This window comes from Capricornis sumatraensis, chromosome X (assembly GCF_032405125.1).
Source record: "Capricornis sumatraensis isolate serow.1 chromosome X, serow.2, whole genome shotgun sequence".
Taxonomy (NCBI): Eukaryota; Metazoa; Chordata; class Mammalia; order Artiodactyla; family Bovidae; genus Capricornis; species Capricornis sumatraensis.
The window spans coordinates 30,840,119-30,856,384 of record NC_091092.1 but is presented as its reverse complement, the minus strand read 5'-3'; the positions used below and the strand labels follow the sequence as shown (position 1 = coordinate 30,856,384).

At 50.2% G+C, this 16,266-nt stretch overlaps 7 pseudogenes; all 7 read left to right on the top strand.

The window, feature by feature from the left end:
• Positions 1-107: 107 nt before the first annotated feature.
• LOC138071605 (mortality factor 4-like protein 1) lies at positions 108-1,808 on the top strand (annotated as a pseudogene).
• A 305-nt stretch (positions 1,809-2,113) lies between these two features.
• Positions 2,114-3,816, top strand: LOC138071604 (mortality factor 4-like protein 1; annotated as a pseudogene).
• Positions 3,817-4,121: 305 nt separating this feature from the next.
• On the top strand, positions 4,122-5,822 carry LOC138071603 (mortality factor 4-like protein 1; annotated as a pseudogene).
• A 305-nt stretch (positions 5,823-6,127) lies between these two features.
• LOC138071602 (mortality factor 4-like protein 1) lies at positions 6,128-7,830 on the top strand (annotated as a pseudogene).
• Positions 7,831-8,135: 305 nt separating this feature from the next.
• On the top strand, positions 8,136-9,838 carry LOC138071601 (mortality factor 4-like protein 1; annotated as a pseudogene).
• Positions 9,839-10,143: 305 nt separating this feature from the next.
• Positions 10,144-12,151, top strand: LOC138071599 (mortality factor 4-like protein 1; annotated as a pseudogene).
• On the top strand, positions 12,151-15,028 carry LOC138071598 (mortality factor 4-like protein 1; annotated as a pseudogene).
• Positions 15,029-16,266: the final 1,238 nt, after the last annotated feature.

Below are 16,266 nucleotides of genomic sequence, written 5' to 3'. Positions count from 1 at the left end.
ATTGGCTCAGTCATTATCCTCCTTCTGACGAAATACTGAAGTCCACCACAAAATATTGCAGGTCCGGGTGTTCGGTGGGCTGCGAACGCAGGCAAATCAGGCCCAAGATGGAGAACTGGCGATGGTTGACGGCTCGTCTCACCAACAGCTGGGCTGGGCAGAGAGTTGAGGGCAGCGATCAGGGCTGGTGGGAGGAGTGAGCGGCAGTTAATCTCTTATCAACGGGGCAGCAGCAGGACCGGGAGCCGAATCTCCAGGAATGTGAGAGAGTGCTTTGATGGCATGGCCGTCTTCCATATGAAAGGAAGTGGGTTCAAGCAGCCATAAAAGAGAACAAAGTGACATGATCCACACATTGCAGTGGCTGCGATGGGTTCCAGAAAGCAGAGTCCACAAGCCCATGACTAGCAACCTGCAGAAGCAAGGAGAACTTCAAAGAGCCAGTCAGGAGTGGTATGCAGAGGGGAAGGTACAGGCGAGTGGCTGCCTCCAGCGAGAAGTCCCGTGCCATGCAGCAGAAAAACGTTGGGGTGAAAACGACGAAGAACCCACAGAAGACTGCAGATGGTGGCAGCTCCTCGGAGACACCGCAGCCTCCATGCCAGAGAAGGGCTCGAGTAGATCCTACGACTGAAGGCCTGAAGTCATTCCTGGGCAGAATGGACGTCAAAGTCACAAGTCCTGGAACACTCAACCGGTGGCTTGTTGATGACTAGGGTGTAAATACCTGGCCAAAACAAGCTTATTCATCATTCTGCCAAGAAGAATGTGGATTCCATTCCAGCGCGAGTGTGGTTCAGAGCTCAAAATGCATCTGACTCGTTGCATCCCCGTGGCCGGAAGCCCACCAGGACCCAATGTCCATGGGATTCTCCAGGCAAGAATCATAGAGGGGGATACCATGGCCTTCTCCAGGGGACCTTCCTGACTCAGGGATCAAACCTGTGTCTCCCGTCGCTCCTGTGCTGAGAATGATTTTAAACAGTCTGAGTCTTGCTAGACTATGCTTGCGGTCTCGGTCATCTTCCTCCTTCTGACAAAATGTTGAGAGCCTCAACAAAATATCGGAGGTCCAGTACTACGGCTTTTAGGGCACCCTCAAATCGGGCACAACATATAGAGCTTGCGATGCCGGACGGGGCCTCTGAGCTCAGATTACAGGGGGAGAGTTGAAGGGGCTGAGGTCAAGGCTGGCTCGAAGAGGAGCAAATCTCTTTTCAACATGGTGGTAGCAGGACCCGGAGCCTAAATTTGCAGGAGGGTGACAGATGGCAGTGCTTGTGTGGGCCTTTCTTTCTTAAATGAAGTCGCTAAAAGTTGCCAAAAAGACAACCGAGTGGCCTACTGCGCACGGTACAGTGGTTGGAATAGGTTCCAGAAAGTGGGGTCCTCAAGCCCATGGCTCTCAATCTGCAGAAGCAGGGAAAACTTCAAAGAGCCACTCACGAGTGGTATGCAGAGGGGAAGGTGGAGGCGAGGGTCTACCCCTAGGAAGCAGCCTGGTGCAATGCACCAGATAAACGTTGAAGTCAAAACGAGAAAGAACTGTCAGAAGACTGGAAATTTCAGCAACCCTACTGACATATCGCAGCCTCCTCTCCAGAGAAGGGGGGGTCAAGTAGAATCGAGGCTTTAAAGCCAGGAAACATTCATGAGCAGAGCTGAAGTCAAAGTCAGGATTCCTGGAAAACTCAAATGTTTGCTTGTTCATGACTGGGGCCTAAGTCTCTGGCCAATGCACGCTCTTTCATCTATCTGGCAAGAAGGACGTGGATTCCATTCTAGCGCGAGTGTGGTTCGTCACTTGAGTCCTGTCTCACTCGTTGCCTCCCCGATAACATAGCCCACCAAGACACTCTCCATGGGATTCTACAGGAAGAATAATGGGTGGACTCACCATGGCCTTCTCCAGGGGAACTTCGTGACACAGGGATCGAACCTGTGTCTCCTGTCGCACCTGCTCTGAAGAAGATTATTTACCGTCTCAGTCTTCAAAGACCAAGTTTATTGGCTCAGTCATTATCCTCCTTCTGACGAAATACTGAAGTCCACCACAAAATATTGCAGGTCCGGGTGTTCGGTGGGCTGCGAACGCAGGCAAATCAGGCCCAAGATGGAGAACTGGCGATGGTTGACGGCTCGTCTCACCAACAGCTGGGCTGGGCAGAGAGTTGAGGGCAGCGATCAGGGCTGGTGGGAGGAGTGAGCGGCAGTTAATCTCTTATCAACGGGGCAGCAGCAGGACCGGGAGCCGAATCTCCAGGAATGTGAGAGAGTGCTTTGATGGCATGGCCGTCTTCCATATGAAAGGAAGTGGGTTCAAGCAGCCATAAAAGAGAACAAAGTGACATGATCCACACATTGCAGTGGCTGCGATGGGTTCCAGAAAGCAGAGTCCACAAGCCCATGACTAGCAACCTGCAGAAGCAAGGAGAACTTCAAAGAGCCAGTCAGGAGTGGTATGCAGAGGGGAAGGTACAGGCGAGTGGCTGCCTCCAGCGAGAAGTCCCGCGCCATGCAGCAGAAAAACGTTGGGGTGAAAACGACGAAGAACCCACAGAAGACTGCAGATGGTGGCAGCTCCTCGGAGACACCGCAGCCTCCATGCCAGAGAAGGGCTCGAGTAGATCCTACGACTGAAGGCCTGAAGTCATTCCTGGGCAGAATGGACGTCAAAGTCACAAGTCCTGGAACACTCAACCGGTGGCTTGTTGATGACTAGGGCGTAAATACCTGGCCAAAACAAGCTTATTCATCATTCTGCCAAGAAGAACGTGGATTCCATTCCAGCGCGAGTGTGGTTCAGAGCTCAAAATGCATCTGACTCGTTGCATCCCCGTGGCCGGAAGCCCACCAGGACCCAATGTCCATGGGATTCTCCAGGCAAGAATCTTAGAGGGGGATACCATGGCCTTCTCCAGGGGACCTTCCTGACTCAGGGATCAAACCTGTGTCTCCCGTCGCTCCTGTGCTGAGAATGATTTTAAACAGTCTGAGTCTTGCTAGACTATGCTTGCGGTCTCGGTCATCTTCCTCCTTCTGACAAAATGTTGAGAGCCTCAACAAAATATCGGAGGTCCAGTACTACGGCTTTTAGGGCACCCTCAAATCGGGCACAACATATAGAGCTTGCGATGCCGGACGGGGCCTCTGAGCTCAGATTACAGGGGGAGAGTTGAAGGGGCTGAGGTCAAGGCTGGCTCGAAGAGGAGCAAATCTCTTTTCAACATGGTGGTAGCAGGACCCGGAGCCTAAATTTGCAGGAGGGTGACAGATGGCAGTGCTTGCGTGGGCCTTTCTTTCTTAAATGAAGTCGCTAAAAGTTGCCAAAAAGACAACCGAGTGGCCTACTGCGCACGGTACAGTGGTTGGAATAGGTTCCAGAAAGTGGGGTCCTCAAGCCCATGGCTCTCAATCTGCAGAAGCAGGGAAAACTTCAAAGAGCCACTCACGAGTGGTATGCAGAGGGGAAGGTGGAGGCGAGGGTCTACCCCTAGGAAGCAGCCTGGTGCAATGCACCAGATAAACGTTGAAGTCAAAACGAGAAAGAACTGTCAGAAGACTGGAAATTTCAGTAACCCTACTGACATATCGCAGCCTCCTCTCCAGAGAAGGGGGGTCAAGTAGAATCTAGGCTTTTTTAAAGCCAGGAAACATTCATGAGCAGAGCTGAGGTCAAACTCAGGATTCCTGGAAAACTCAAATGTTTGCTTGTTCATGACTGGGGCCTAAGTCTCTGGCCAATGCACGCTCTTTCATCTATCTGGCAAGAAGGACGTGGATTCCATTCTAGCGCGAGTGTGGTTCGTCACTTGAGTCCTGTCTCACTCGTTGCCTCCCCGATAACATAGCCCACCAAGACACTCTCCATGGGATTCTACAGGAAGAATAATGGGTGGACTCACCATGGCCTTCTCCAGGGGAACTTCGTGACACAGGGATCGAACCTGTGTCTCCTGTCGCACCTGCTCTGAAGAAGATTATTTACCGTCTCAGTCTTCAAAGACCAAGTTTATTGGCTCAGTCATTATCCTCCTTCTGACGAAATACTGAAGTCCACCACAAAATATTGCAGGTCCGGGTGTTCGGTGGGCTGCGAACGCAGGCAAATCAGGCCCAAGATGGAGAACTGGCGATGGTTGACGGCTCGTCTCACCAACAGCTGGGCTGGGCAGAGAGTTGAGGGCAGCGATCAGGGCTGGTGGGAGGAGTGAGCGGCAGTTAATCTCTTATCAACGGGGCAGCAGCAGGACCGGGAGCCGAATCTCCAGGAATGTGAGAGAGTGCTTTGATGGCATGGCCGTCTTCCATATGAAAGGAAGTGGGTTCAAGCAGCCATAAAAGAGAACAAAGTGACATGATCCACACATTGCAGTGGCTGCGATGGGTTCCAGAAAGCAGAGTCCACAAGCCCATGACTAGCAACCTGCAGAAGCAAGGAGAACTTCAAAGAGCCAGTCAGGAGTGGTATGCAGAGGGGAAGGTACAGGCGAGTGGCTGCCTCCAGCGAGAAGTCCCGTGCCATGCAGCAGAAAAACGTTGGGGTGAAAACGACGAAGAACCCACAGAAGACTGCAGATGGTGGCAGCTCCTCGGAGACACCGCAGCCTCCATGCCAGAGAAGGGCTCGAGTAGATCCTACGACTGAAGGCCTGAAGTCATTCCTGGGCAGAATGGACGTCAAAGTCACAAGTCCTGGAACACTCAACCGGTGGCTTGTTGATGACTAGGGTGTAAATACCTGGCCAAAACAAGCTTATTCATCATTCTGCCAAGAAGAATGTGGATTCCATTCCAGCGCGAGTGTGGTTCAGAGCTCAAAATGCATCTGACTCGTTGCATCCCCGTGGCCGGAAGCCCACCAGGACCCAATGTCCATGGGATTCTCCAGGCAAGAATCATAGAGGGGGATACCATGGCCTTCTCCAGGGGACCTTCCTGACTCAGGGATCAAACCTGTGTCTCCCGTCGCTCCTGTGCTGAGAATGATTTTAAACAGTCTGAGTCTTGCTAGACTATGCTTGCGGTCTCGGTCATCTTCCTCCTTCTGACAAAATGTTGAGAGCCTCAACAAAATATCGGAGGTCCAGTACTACGGCTTTTAGGGCACCCTCAAATCGGGCACAACATATAGAGCTTGCGATGCCGGACGGGGCCTCTGAGCTCAGATTACAGGGGGAGAGTTGAAGGGGCTGAGGTCAAGGCTGGCTCGAAGAGGAGCAAATCTCTTTTCAACATGGTGGTAGCAGGACCCGGAGCCTAAATTTGCAGGAGGGTGACAGATGGCAGTGCTTGTGTGGGCCTTTCTTTCTTAAATGAAGTCGCTAAAAGTTGCCAAAAAGACAACCGAGTGGCCTACTGCGCACGGTACAGTGGTTGGAATAGGTTCCAGAAAGTGGGGTCCTCAAGCCCATGGCTCTCAATCTGCAGAAGCAGGGAAAACTTCAAAGAGCCACTCACGAGTGGTATGCAGAGGGGAAGGTGGAGGCGAGGGTCTACCCCTAGGAAGCAGCCTGGTGCAATGCACCAGATAAACGTTGAAGTCAAAACGAGAAAGAACTGTCAGAAGACTGGAAATTTCAGCAACCCTACTGACATATCGCAGCCTCCTCTCCAGAGAAGGGGGGGTCAAGTAGAATCGAGGCTTTAAAGCCAGGAAACATTCATGAGCAGAGCTGAAGTCAAAGTCAGGATTCCTGGAAAACTCAAATGTTTGCTTGTTCATGACTGGGGCCTAAGTCTCTGGCCAATGCACGCTCTTTCATCTATCTGGCAAGAAGGACGTGGATTCCATTCTAGCGCGAGTGTGGTTCGTCACTTGAGTCCTGTCTCACTCGTTGCCTCCCCGATAACATAGCCCACCAAGACACTCTCCATGGGATTCTACAGGAAGAATAATGGGTGGACTCACCATGGCCTTCTCCAGGGGAACTTCGTGACACAGGGATCGAACCTGTGTCTCCTGTCGCACCTGCTCTGAAGAAGATTATTTACCGTCTCAGTCTTCAAAGACCAAGTTTATTGGCTCAGTCATTATCCTCCTTCTGACGAAATACTGAAGTCCACCACAAAATATTGCAGGTCCGGGTGTTCGGTGGGCTGCGAACGCAGGCAAATCAGGCCCAAGATGGAGAACTGGCGATGGTTGACGGCTCGTCTCACCAACAGCTGGGCTGGGCAGAGAGTTGAGGGCAGCGATCAGGGCTGGTGGGAGGAGTGAGCGGCAGTTAATCTCTTATCAACGGGGCAGCAGCAGGACCGGGAGCCGAATCTCCAGGAATGTGAGAGAGTGCTTTGATGGCATGGCCGTCTTCCATATGAAAGGAAGTGGGTTCAAGCAGCCATAAAAGAGAACAAAGTGACATGATCCACACATTGCAGTGGCTGCGATGGGTTCCAGAAAGCAGAGTCCACAAGCCCATGACTAGCAACCTGCAGAAGCAAGGAGAACTTCAAAGAGCCAGTCAGGAGTGGTATGCAGAGGGGAAGGTACAGGCGAGTGGCTGCCTCCAGCGAGAAGTCCCGCGCCATGCAGCAGAAAAACGTTGGGGTGAAAACGACGAAGAACCCACAGAAGACTGCAGATGGTGGCAGCTCCTCGGAGACACCGCAGCCTCCATGCCAGAGAAGGGCTCGAGTAGATCCTACGACTGAAGGCCTGAAGTCATTCCTGGGCAGAATGGACGTCAAAGTCACAAGTCCTGGAACACTCAACCGGTGGCTTGTTGATGACTAGGGCGTAAATACCTGGCCAAAACAAGCTTATTCATCATTCTGCCAAGAAGAACGTGGATTCCATTCCAGCGCGAGGGTGGTTCAGAGCTCAAAATGCATCTGACTCGTTGCATCCCCGTGGCCGGAAGCCCACCAGGACCCAATGTCCATGGGATTCTCCAGGCAAGAATCTTAGAGGGGGATACCATGGCCTTCTCCAGGGGACCTTCCTGACTCAGGGATCAAACCTGTGTCTCCCGTCGCTCCTGTGCTGAGAATGATTTTAAACAGTCTGAGTCTTGCTAGACTATGCTTGCGGTCTCGGTCATCTTCCTCCTTCTGACAAAATGTTGAGAGCCTCAACAAAATATCGGAGGTCCAGTACTACGGCTTTTAGGGCACCCTCAAATCGGGCACAACATATAGAGCTTGCGATGCCGGACGGGGCCTCTGAGCTCAGATTACAGGGGGAGAGTTGAAGGGGCTGAGGTCAAGGCTGGCTCGAAGAGGAGCAAATCTCTTTTCAACATGGTGGTAGCAGGACCCGGAGCCTAAATTTGCAGGAGGGTGACAGATGGCAGTGCTTGCGTGGGCCTTTCTTTCTTAAATGAAGTCGCTAAAAGTTGCCAAAAAGACAACCGAGTGGCCTACTGCGCACGGTACAGTGGTTGGAATAGGTTCCAGAAAGTGGGGTCCTCAAGCCCATGGCTCTCAATCTGCAGAAGCAGGGAAAACTTCAAAGAGCCACTCACGAGTGGTATGCAGAGGGGAAGGTGGAGGCGAGGGTCTACCCCTAGGAAGCAGCCTGGTGCAATGCACCAGATAAACGTTGAAGTCAAAACGAGAAAGAACTGTCAGAAGACTGGAAATTTCAGTAACCCTACTGACATATCGCAGCCTCCTCTCCAGAGAAGGGGGGTCAAGTAGAATCTAGGCTTTTTTAAAGCCAGGAAACATTCATGAGCAGAGCTGAGGTCAAACTCAGGATTCCTGGAAAACTCAAATGTTTGCTTGTTCATGACTGGGGCCTAAGTCTCTGGCCAATGCACGCTCTTTCATCTATCTGGCAAGAAGGACGTGGATTCCATTCTAGCGCGAGTGTGGTTCGTCACTTGAGTCCTGTCTCACTCGTTGCCTCCCCGATAACATAGCCCACCAAGACACTCTCCATGGGATTCTACAGGAAGAATAATGGGTGGACTCACCATGGCCTTCTCCAGGGGAACTTCGTGACACAGGGATCGAACCTGTGTCTCCTGTCGCACCTGCTCTGAAGAAGATTATTTACCGTCTCAGTCTTCAAAGACCAAGTTTATTGGCTCAGTCATTATCCTCCTTCTGACGAAATACTGAAGTCCACCACAAAATATTGCAGGTCCGGGTGTTCGGTGGGCTGCGAACGCAGGCAAATCAGGCCCAAGATGGAGAACTGGCGATGGTTGACGGCTCGTCTCACCAACAGCTGGGCTGGGCAGAGAGTTGAGGGCAGCGATCAGGGCTGGTGGGAGGAGTGAGCGGCAGTTAATCTCTTATCAACGGGGCAGCAGCAGGACCGGGAGCCGAATCTCCAGGAATGTGAGAGAGTGCTTTGATGGCATGGCCGTCTTCCATATGAAAGGAAGTGGGTTCAAGCAGCCATAAAAGAGAACAAAGTGACATGATCCACACATTGCAGTGGCTGCGATGGGTTCCAGAAAGCAGAGTCCACAAGCCCATGACTAGCAACCTGCAGAAGCAAGGAGAACTTCAAAGAGCCAGTCAGGAGTGGTATGCAGAGGGGAAGGTACAGGCGAGTGGCTGCCTCCAGCGAGAAGTCCCGCGCCATGCAGCAGAAAAACGTTGGGGTGAAAACGACGAAGAACCCACAGAAGACTGCAGATGGTGGCAGCTCCTCGGAGACACCGCAGCCTCCATGCCAGAGAAGGGCTCGAGTAGATCCTACGACTGAAGGCCTGAAGTCATTCCTGGGCAGAATGGACGTCAAAGTCACAAGTCCTGGAACACTCAACCGGTGGCTTGTTGATGACTAGGGCGTAAATACCTGGCCAAAACAAGCTTATTCATCATTCTGCCAAGAAGAACGTGGATTCCATTCCAGCGCGAGTGTGGTTCAGAGCTCAAAATGCATCTGACTCGTTGCATCCCCGTGGCCGGAAGCCCACCAGGACCCAATGTCCATGGGATTCTCCAGGCAAGAATCATAGAGGGGGATACCATGGCCTTCTCCAGGGGCCCTTCCTGACTCAGGGATCAAACCTGTGTCTCCCGTCGCTCCTGTGCTGAGAATGATTTTAAACAGTCTGAGTCTTGCTAGACTATGCTTGCGGTCTCGGTCATCTTCCTCCTTCTGACAAAATGTTGAGAGCCTCAACAAAATATCGGAGGTCCAGTACTACGGCTTTTAGGGCACCCTCAAATCGGGCACAACATATAGAGCTTGCGATGCCGGACGGGGCCTCTGAGCTCAGATTACAGGGGGAGAGTTGAAGGGGCTGAGGTCAAGGCTGGCTCGAAGAGGAGCAAATCTCTTTTCAACATGGTGGTAGCAGGACCCGGAGCCTAAATTTGCAGGAGGGTGACAGATGGCAGTGCTTGCGTGGGCCTTTCTTTCTTAAATGAAGTCGCTAAAAGTTGCCAAAAAGACAACCGAGTGGCCTACTGCGCACGGTACAGTGGTTGGAATAGGTTCCAGAAAGTGGGGTCCTCAAGCCCATGGCTCTCAATCTGCAGAAGCAGGGAAAACTTCAAAGAGCCACTCACGAGTGGTATGCAGAGGGGAAGGTGGAGGCGAGGGTCTACCCCTAGGAAGCAGCCTGGTGCAATGCACCAGATAAACGTTGAAGTCAAAACGAGAAAGAACTGTCAGAAGACTGGAAATTTCAGCAACCCTACTGACATATCACAGCCTCCTCTCCAGAGAAGGGGGGTCAAGTAGAATCTAGGCTTTTTTAAAGCCAGGAAACATTCATGAGCAGAGCTGAGGTCAAACTCAGGATTCCTGGAAAACTCAAATGTTTGCTTGTTCATGACTGGGGCCTAAGTCTCTGGCCAATGCACGCTCTTTCATCTATCTGGCAAGAAGGACGTGGATTCCATTCTAGCGCGAGTGTGGTTCGTCACTTGAGTCCTGTCTCACTCGTTGCCTCCCCGATAACATAGCCCACCAAGACACTCTCCATGGGATTCTACAGGAAGAATAATGGGTGGACTCACCATGGCCTTCTCCAGGGGAACTTCGTGACACAGGGATCGAACCTGTGTCTCCTGTCGCACCTGCTCTGAAGAAGATTATTTACCGTCTCAGTCTTCAAAGACCAAGTTTATTGGCTCAGTCATTATCCTCCTTCTGACGAAATACTGAAGTCCACAACAAAATATTGCAGGTCCGGGTGTTCGGTGGGCTGCGAACGCAGGCAAATCAGGCCCAAGATGGAGAACTGGCGATGGTTGACGGCTCGTCTCACCAACAGCTGGGCTGGGCAGAGAGTTGAGGGCAGCGATCAGGGCTGGTGGGAGGAGTGAGCGGCAGTTAATCTCTTATCAACGGGACAGCAGCAGGACCGGGAGCCGAATCTCCAGGAATGTGAGAGAGTGCTTTGATGGCATGGCCGTCTTCCATATGAAAGGAAGTGGGTTCAAGCAGCCATAAAAGAGAACAAAGTGACATGATCCACACATTGCAGTGGCTGCGATGGGTTCCAGAAAGCAGAGTCCACAAGCCCATGACTAGCAACCTGCAGAAGCAAGGAGAACTTCAAAGAGCCAGTCAGGAGTGGTATGCAGAGGGGAAGGTACAGGCGAGTGGCTGCCTCCAGCGAGAAGTCCCGCGCCATGCAGCAGAAAAACGTTGGGGTGAAAACGACGAAGAACCCACAGAAGACTGCAGATGGTGGCAGCTCCTCGGAGACACCGCAGCCTCCATGCCAGAGAAGGGCTCGAGTAGATCCTACGACTGAAGGCCTGAAGTCATTCCTGGGCAGAATGGACGTCAAAGTCACAAGTCCTGGAACACTCAACCGGTGGCTTGTTGATGACTAGGGCGTAAATACCTGGCCAAAACAAGCTTATTCATCATTCTGCCAAGAAGAATGTGGATTCCATTCCAGCGCGAGTGTGGTTCAGAGCTCAAAATGCATCTGACTCGTTGCATCCCCGTGGCCGGAAGCCCACCAGGACCCAATGTCCATGGGATTCTCCAGGCAAGAATCATAGAGGGGGATACCATGGCCTTCTCCAGGGGACCTTCCTGACTCAGGGATCAAACCTGTGTCTCCCGTCGCTCCTGTGCTGAGAATGATTTTAAACAGTCTGAGTCTTGCTAGACTATGCTTGCGGTCTCGGTCATCTTCCTCCTTCTGACAAAATGTTGAGAGCCTCAACAAAATATCGGAGGTCCAGTACTACGGCTTTTAGGGCACCCTCAAATCGGGCACAACATATAGAGCTTGCGATGCCGGACGGGGCCTCTGAGCTCAGATTACAGGGGGAGAGTTGAAGGGGCTGAGGTCAAGGCTGGCTCGAAGAGGAGCAAATCTCTTTTCAACATGGTGGTAGCAGGACCCGGAGCCTAAATTTGCAGGAGGGTGACAGATGGCAGTGCTTGTGTGGGCCTTTCTTTCTTAAATGAAGTCGCTAAAAGTTGCCAAAAAGACAACCGAGTGGCCTACTGCGCACGGTACAGTGGTTGGAATAGGTTCCAGAAAGTGGGGTCCTCAAGCCCATGGCTCTCAATCTGCAGAAGCAGGGAAAACTTCAAAGAGCCACTCACGAGTGGTACGCAGAGGGGAAGGTGGAGGCGAGGGTCTACCCCTAGGAAGCAGCCTGGTGCAATGCACCAGATAAACGTTGAAGTCAAAACGAGAAAGAACTGTCAGAAGACTGGAAATTTCAGCAACCCTACTGACATATCGTAGCCTCCTCTCCAGAAAAGGGCTCAAGTAGATACTAGGCTTTAAAGCCAGGAAACATTCATGAGCAGAGCTGAAGTCAAAGTCAGGATTCCTGGAAAACTCAAATGTTTGCTTGTTCATGACTGGGGCCTAAGTCTCTGGCCAATGCATGCTCTTTCATCTATCTGGCAAGAAGGACGTGGATTCCATTCTAGCGCGAGTGTGGTTCGTCACTTGAGTCCCGTCTCTCTCGTTACCTCCCTGTGGACCACAGCCCAACAGGACCCTCTCCATGGGATTCTACAAGAAGAATAATGGAGGGACTTACCATGGCCTTTTCCAAGTGAACTTCCTGACAGAGGGATCCAACCTGTGACTCCAGTTGCACCTGCTCTAAGAAAGATTATTTACCGTCTCAGTCTTGGAAGACCAAGTTTATTGGCTCAGTCATTATCCTCCTTCTGATGAAATATTGCGGTCCTCAACAGGTCCGGGTGTTTGGTGGAATGTGGACGCTGGCAAATCAGGCCCAAGATGTAGATCCGTGATGCCTGATGGCGCATCTCACCGACAGCTCGGTGGGGGAGATTTGAGGGCAGTGATCAGTGCTGGTGGGAGGAGTGAGCAGCAGTTAATCTTTTATCAAAGTGCAGAAGTAGGACGCAGAGCCGAAACTCCCAGTAAGGTGAGAGAGTGCTTTGTTTTGCGTGGCTGTCTTCCATATGAAAGGAAGTAGGTTCAAGCAGCCATTAAAGAGAACAAAGTGACATGATTCACACATTGCGGTGGCTGCGATGGGTTCCAGAAAGCAGAGTCCACAAGCCCATGACTAGCAACCTGCAGACGCAGGGAAATCTTCAAAGAGCCAGTCAGCAGTTGTATGCAGAGGGAAAGGTACAGATGAGTGCCTGCCTCCAGCGAGAATCCTGGTGCCATGCAGCAGATAAACGTTGAGGTAAAAACGATGGAGAACCGACAGGAGACTGTCAATGGTGGCAGCTCTCGGATACACCGCAGCCTCCATGCCAGATTATGGCTCGAGTAGATCCTAAGATTGAAGGTGTGAAATCATTCCTCAGCAGAGCTGACGTCAAAGTCACAATTCCTGAAACATCATCCTGTGGCTTGTTGATGACTGCGGCATAAATACCCTGCCAAAACAAGCTTATTCATCATTCTGCCAAGAAGAATGTGGATTCCATTCTAGTGTGAGTGTGGTTCAGAGCTTAAATCACGTCTGACTCGTTGCATGTCTGTGGACGGTAGCCCACCTGGACCCTATGTCCATGCAATTCTCCAGGCGAGAATTATAGTAGGGGATATCATAGCCTTCTTCAGGGGAACTTCCTGACCCAGGGATCGATCCTGTGTCTCCTGTCGCTCCTGCACTGAGAATCATTTTAAACAGTCTGAGTCTTGCTAGACCATGTTTATGGTCTTGGTCATCTTCCTCCTTCTGACGAAATATTGAGATCCTCAACAAATATCACAGGTCCGGTACCAGGTGTTCTAAGGCACCATCAAATCAGGCACCAAATGTAGAGCCTGTGATGCCTGAGGGGGCGTCTGACCCTCAGATTGGATGGGGAGTGTAAAACGGTCAATAGTCAAGGCTGGTTGGAGGAGGATTGAATTTCTTATCAACATTGCAGATTCAGGACCTGGACCCTTAACTCCCAGGAGGGTGACAGATGGCAGTGTTTGCTTGGGCCTCTTCTTTCTTAAATGAAGTTGCTACAGGTTGCCAAAAAAGACATTGAAGCGACATACTGCACATGGTACAGTGTTTGAATAGTTTCCAGAAAGTGGGGTCCTCAAGCCCATGGCTCTCAATCTGCAGAAGCAAGGCAAACTTCAAAGAGCCAGTCAGGAGTGGTATGCAGACAGGAAGGTGCAGGCGAGTGGCTGCCTCCAGCAAGAAGCCTGGTGCGATGCAGCAGATAAACACTGAGGTGAAAACCACAAAGAACTGTCAGAAGACTGGAGATTTCGTCAGCCCCACTGATTTATCGCAGCCTCCTCACCAGAAAAAGGCTCAAGTTGATCCTATGCTTTAAAGCCAGGAAACATTCATGAGCAGAGCTGAAGTCAAAGTCAGTATTCCTAGAAAACTCAAATCTTGTTCATGACTGGGAGGTAAGTATCCGGACAATGCAAGCTCTTTCATCTATCTGCCAATTAGGACGTGGATTCTATTCTAGTGTGATTGTGGTTTGCCACTTGAGTCTTGTCTGACTCGTTGCATCCCCGTGGACCAAAGCCCACCAGGACCGTAGCCCACCAGGACCATCTCCATGGGATTCTCCAGGCAAGAATAAGGAGGGGCTTACCATGGCCTTCTCCAGGGAACCTTCCTGACACAGGGATTGAACGTGTGTCTCCAGTCACTCCTGCTCTGAGAAAGATTATTTACCATCACAAGCCCATGTCTGTCACCCTGCAGAAGCAAGAAAAACTTCAAAGAACCAGTCAGGAGTGGTATGCAGAGGGGAAGAATCAGGGGAGTTGCTGCCCATGACAAGAAGCCTGGTGGGATGCAGCAGATAAATGCTGAAGTGAAAACGAAGAAAAACTGACACAAGATTGGAGATGGCAGCAGCCCCAGTCAGACACCACAGCCTCCATGCCAGAGAAGCCCTCGAGTAGATCCTATGCTTGAAAGCGAGGAAATATCATGAGCAGAGCTGAAGTCCAAGTTACTATTCCTGAAAAATTCAAACGGTGGCTTGATGGTGACTGGGGTAAAGTTCCCAGCCAAGACAAGCTTTTCATCTTCCTGCCGAGAAGAATGTTAATTACATTTTAGTTCACACATTGTATGTTGCTTCAGTAGTTTCAACTCTTTGCCACCACTTGGAACATAAGTCACCATGCTCCTCTGTTCGTGGGATTCTTCCCATAAGAACTCTAGAGTAGATTACCATACTCTTCTCCAGGAGATCTTTCTGACCCGTGGATTGAACCTGTGTCTCCTGCAGCCCCTGCTCAAAGGCAGATTCTTTACTGCTAAGCCACCAGCGAAGCCTTCCATTTTAGAGCATTATAGAAAGTACAAGAAATCTTGAAGAAGCATAGATAATAAGGAATATGCAATCAATGAGGTTTGGCCAGGATAAAGGGGTACTTCATTGTGATGCTGGGCACTCAAGTGCTCTACAAATTTGAGAGGCCACATACGCTGAGATCCTTGTTGACCACCCTGATGCATCTATGTCCCAGGTATATGGGGCCTCACATCTCCTGAGATTGTTTGTAAGAATTGGAGCAATGTTGGCCTATACACCTCTGGATGAGAAGAGCCTTGCTTCATTACTGAATGAATTATCTTCATGATTTCCTAAAATACCAAGCAAAGAACTCTACAACTTTGTTTATTGCCAGCAATTATGAAGTTGCACTCTGAGTACCATTGGAAAGCTGTGTGAGGTGTTTGCACCCACTCACTTATTATCTCTGTAAACACATTTTTATTCTTAGTCCTTCCCCTGTACAAACAATGTACTTTGTAAATATTCATGTACAACAAAATTGATGTTTTTTTTTCTGTTTGATTTTAAATAGAGAAAATAAAAGGAGTTACAGCTCCTTTTCTCATTTCAAAGTTTCCACCAGTGTATTCAGTGGTAAACAACAAAGAGGCAAACTGTCAAGTGTTTTATTGCTTAGTTGAGAAAGCTGCTTTTGAACGCTGATAGTTTCTATTCCTTTGACACTATGCACTTTTATAATATGTGCTAATGCTGTATGACTTAATAATCTACTAGTGCCAATCGTTCAATTCAGTGTATATAACTGAACACACTCATCTATTTCTGCTCCCATTTTTTATGGTGCTTAAAGTAAAAAGAGCCCATCCTTTGTGAGTCATCCATCCATGTTGTTTGTTAGGCATTTTATCTTTGCTCAGATTGTTGAAGAATGGTGGCTTGTTTCATAGTTTATGTATTTGTGCCTAATGGATGTTTTAACGTGATAGACTCAGTACATTGTGCAGCTACAGTTTTCTGGAAAAGTTAATCTTTTAGAAATTGTTTTCTCAGGTGGTCCTAAGATGGCAGAGGAATAGGATGGGGAGACCACTTTATCCCCCACAAATTTATTGAAAGAACATTTGAATGCTGAGCAAACTCCACAAAACAACTTCTGAATGCTGGTAGAGGACATCAGGCAACCAGAAAGGCAGCCCATTGTCTTCGAAAGGAGGTAGGACCAAATATAAAAGAAAAAAAGAGAGGCAAAAGAGGTAGGGATGGAGATCCGTCCAGGGAAGGGAGACTTAAAAAAGAGAGGTTTCCAAACACCAGGAAACACTCTTCTCTGGTGGGTCTGTGGCGAGCTTTGGAATCTCAGAGGGCAAATAATTGGGAGGAAAAATAAATAATTAAAACCCACAGATTATGTGCCTAACAGCAACTCCCAGTGGAGCAGCAGCCCAGATGCTCACCTCCCCCACTATCAAGTGAGGGCTGGACAAGGAGGCACGGGCTGCAGTGTTTTAGGTAAGGACTGGGCCTGAATACCCTGAGGGCAATCTGAGGGAACTAGCCTGAGATAGCAACCCAGACTGTGGGATAGCTATCCCACGAAAAGGCTTAACCTAAGACACCGCCAGGCTCACTCACAGAACAAAGGACTGAGCAGAGCTAGCCAGCTACAGACCAGC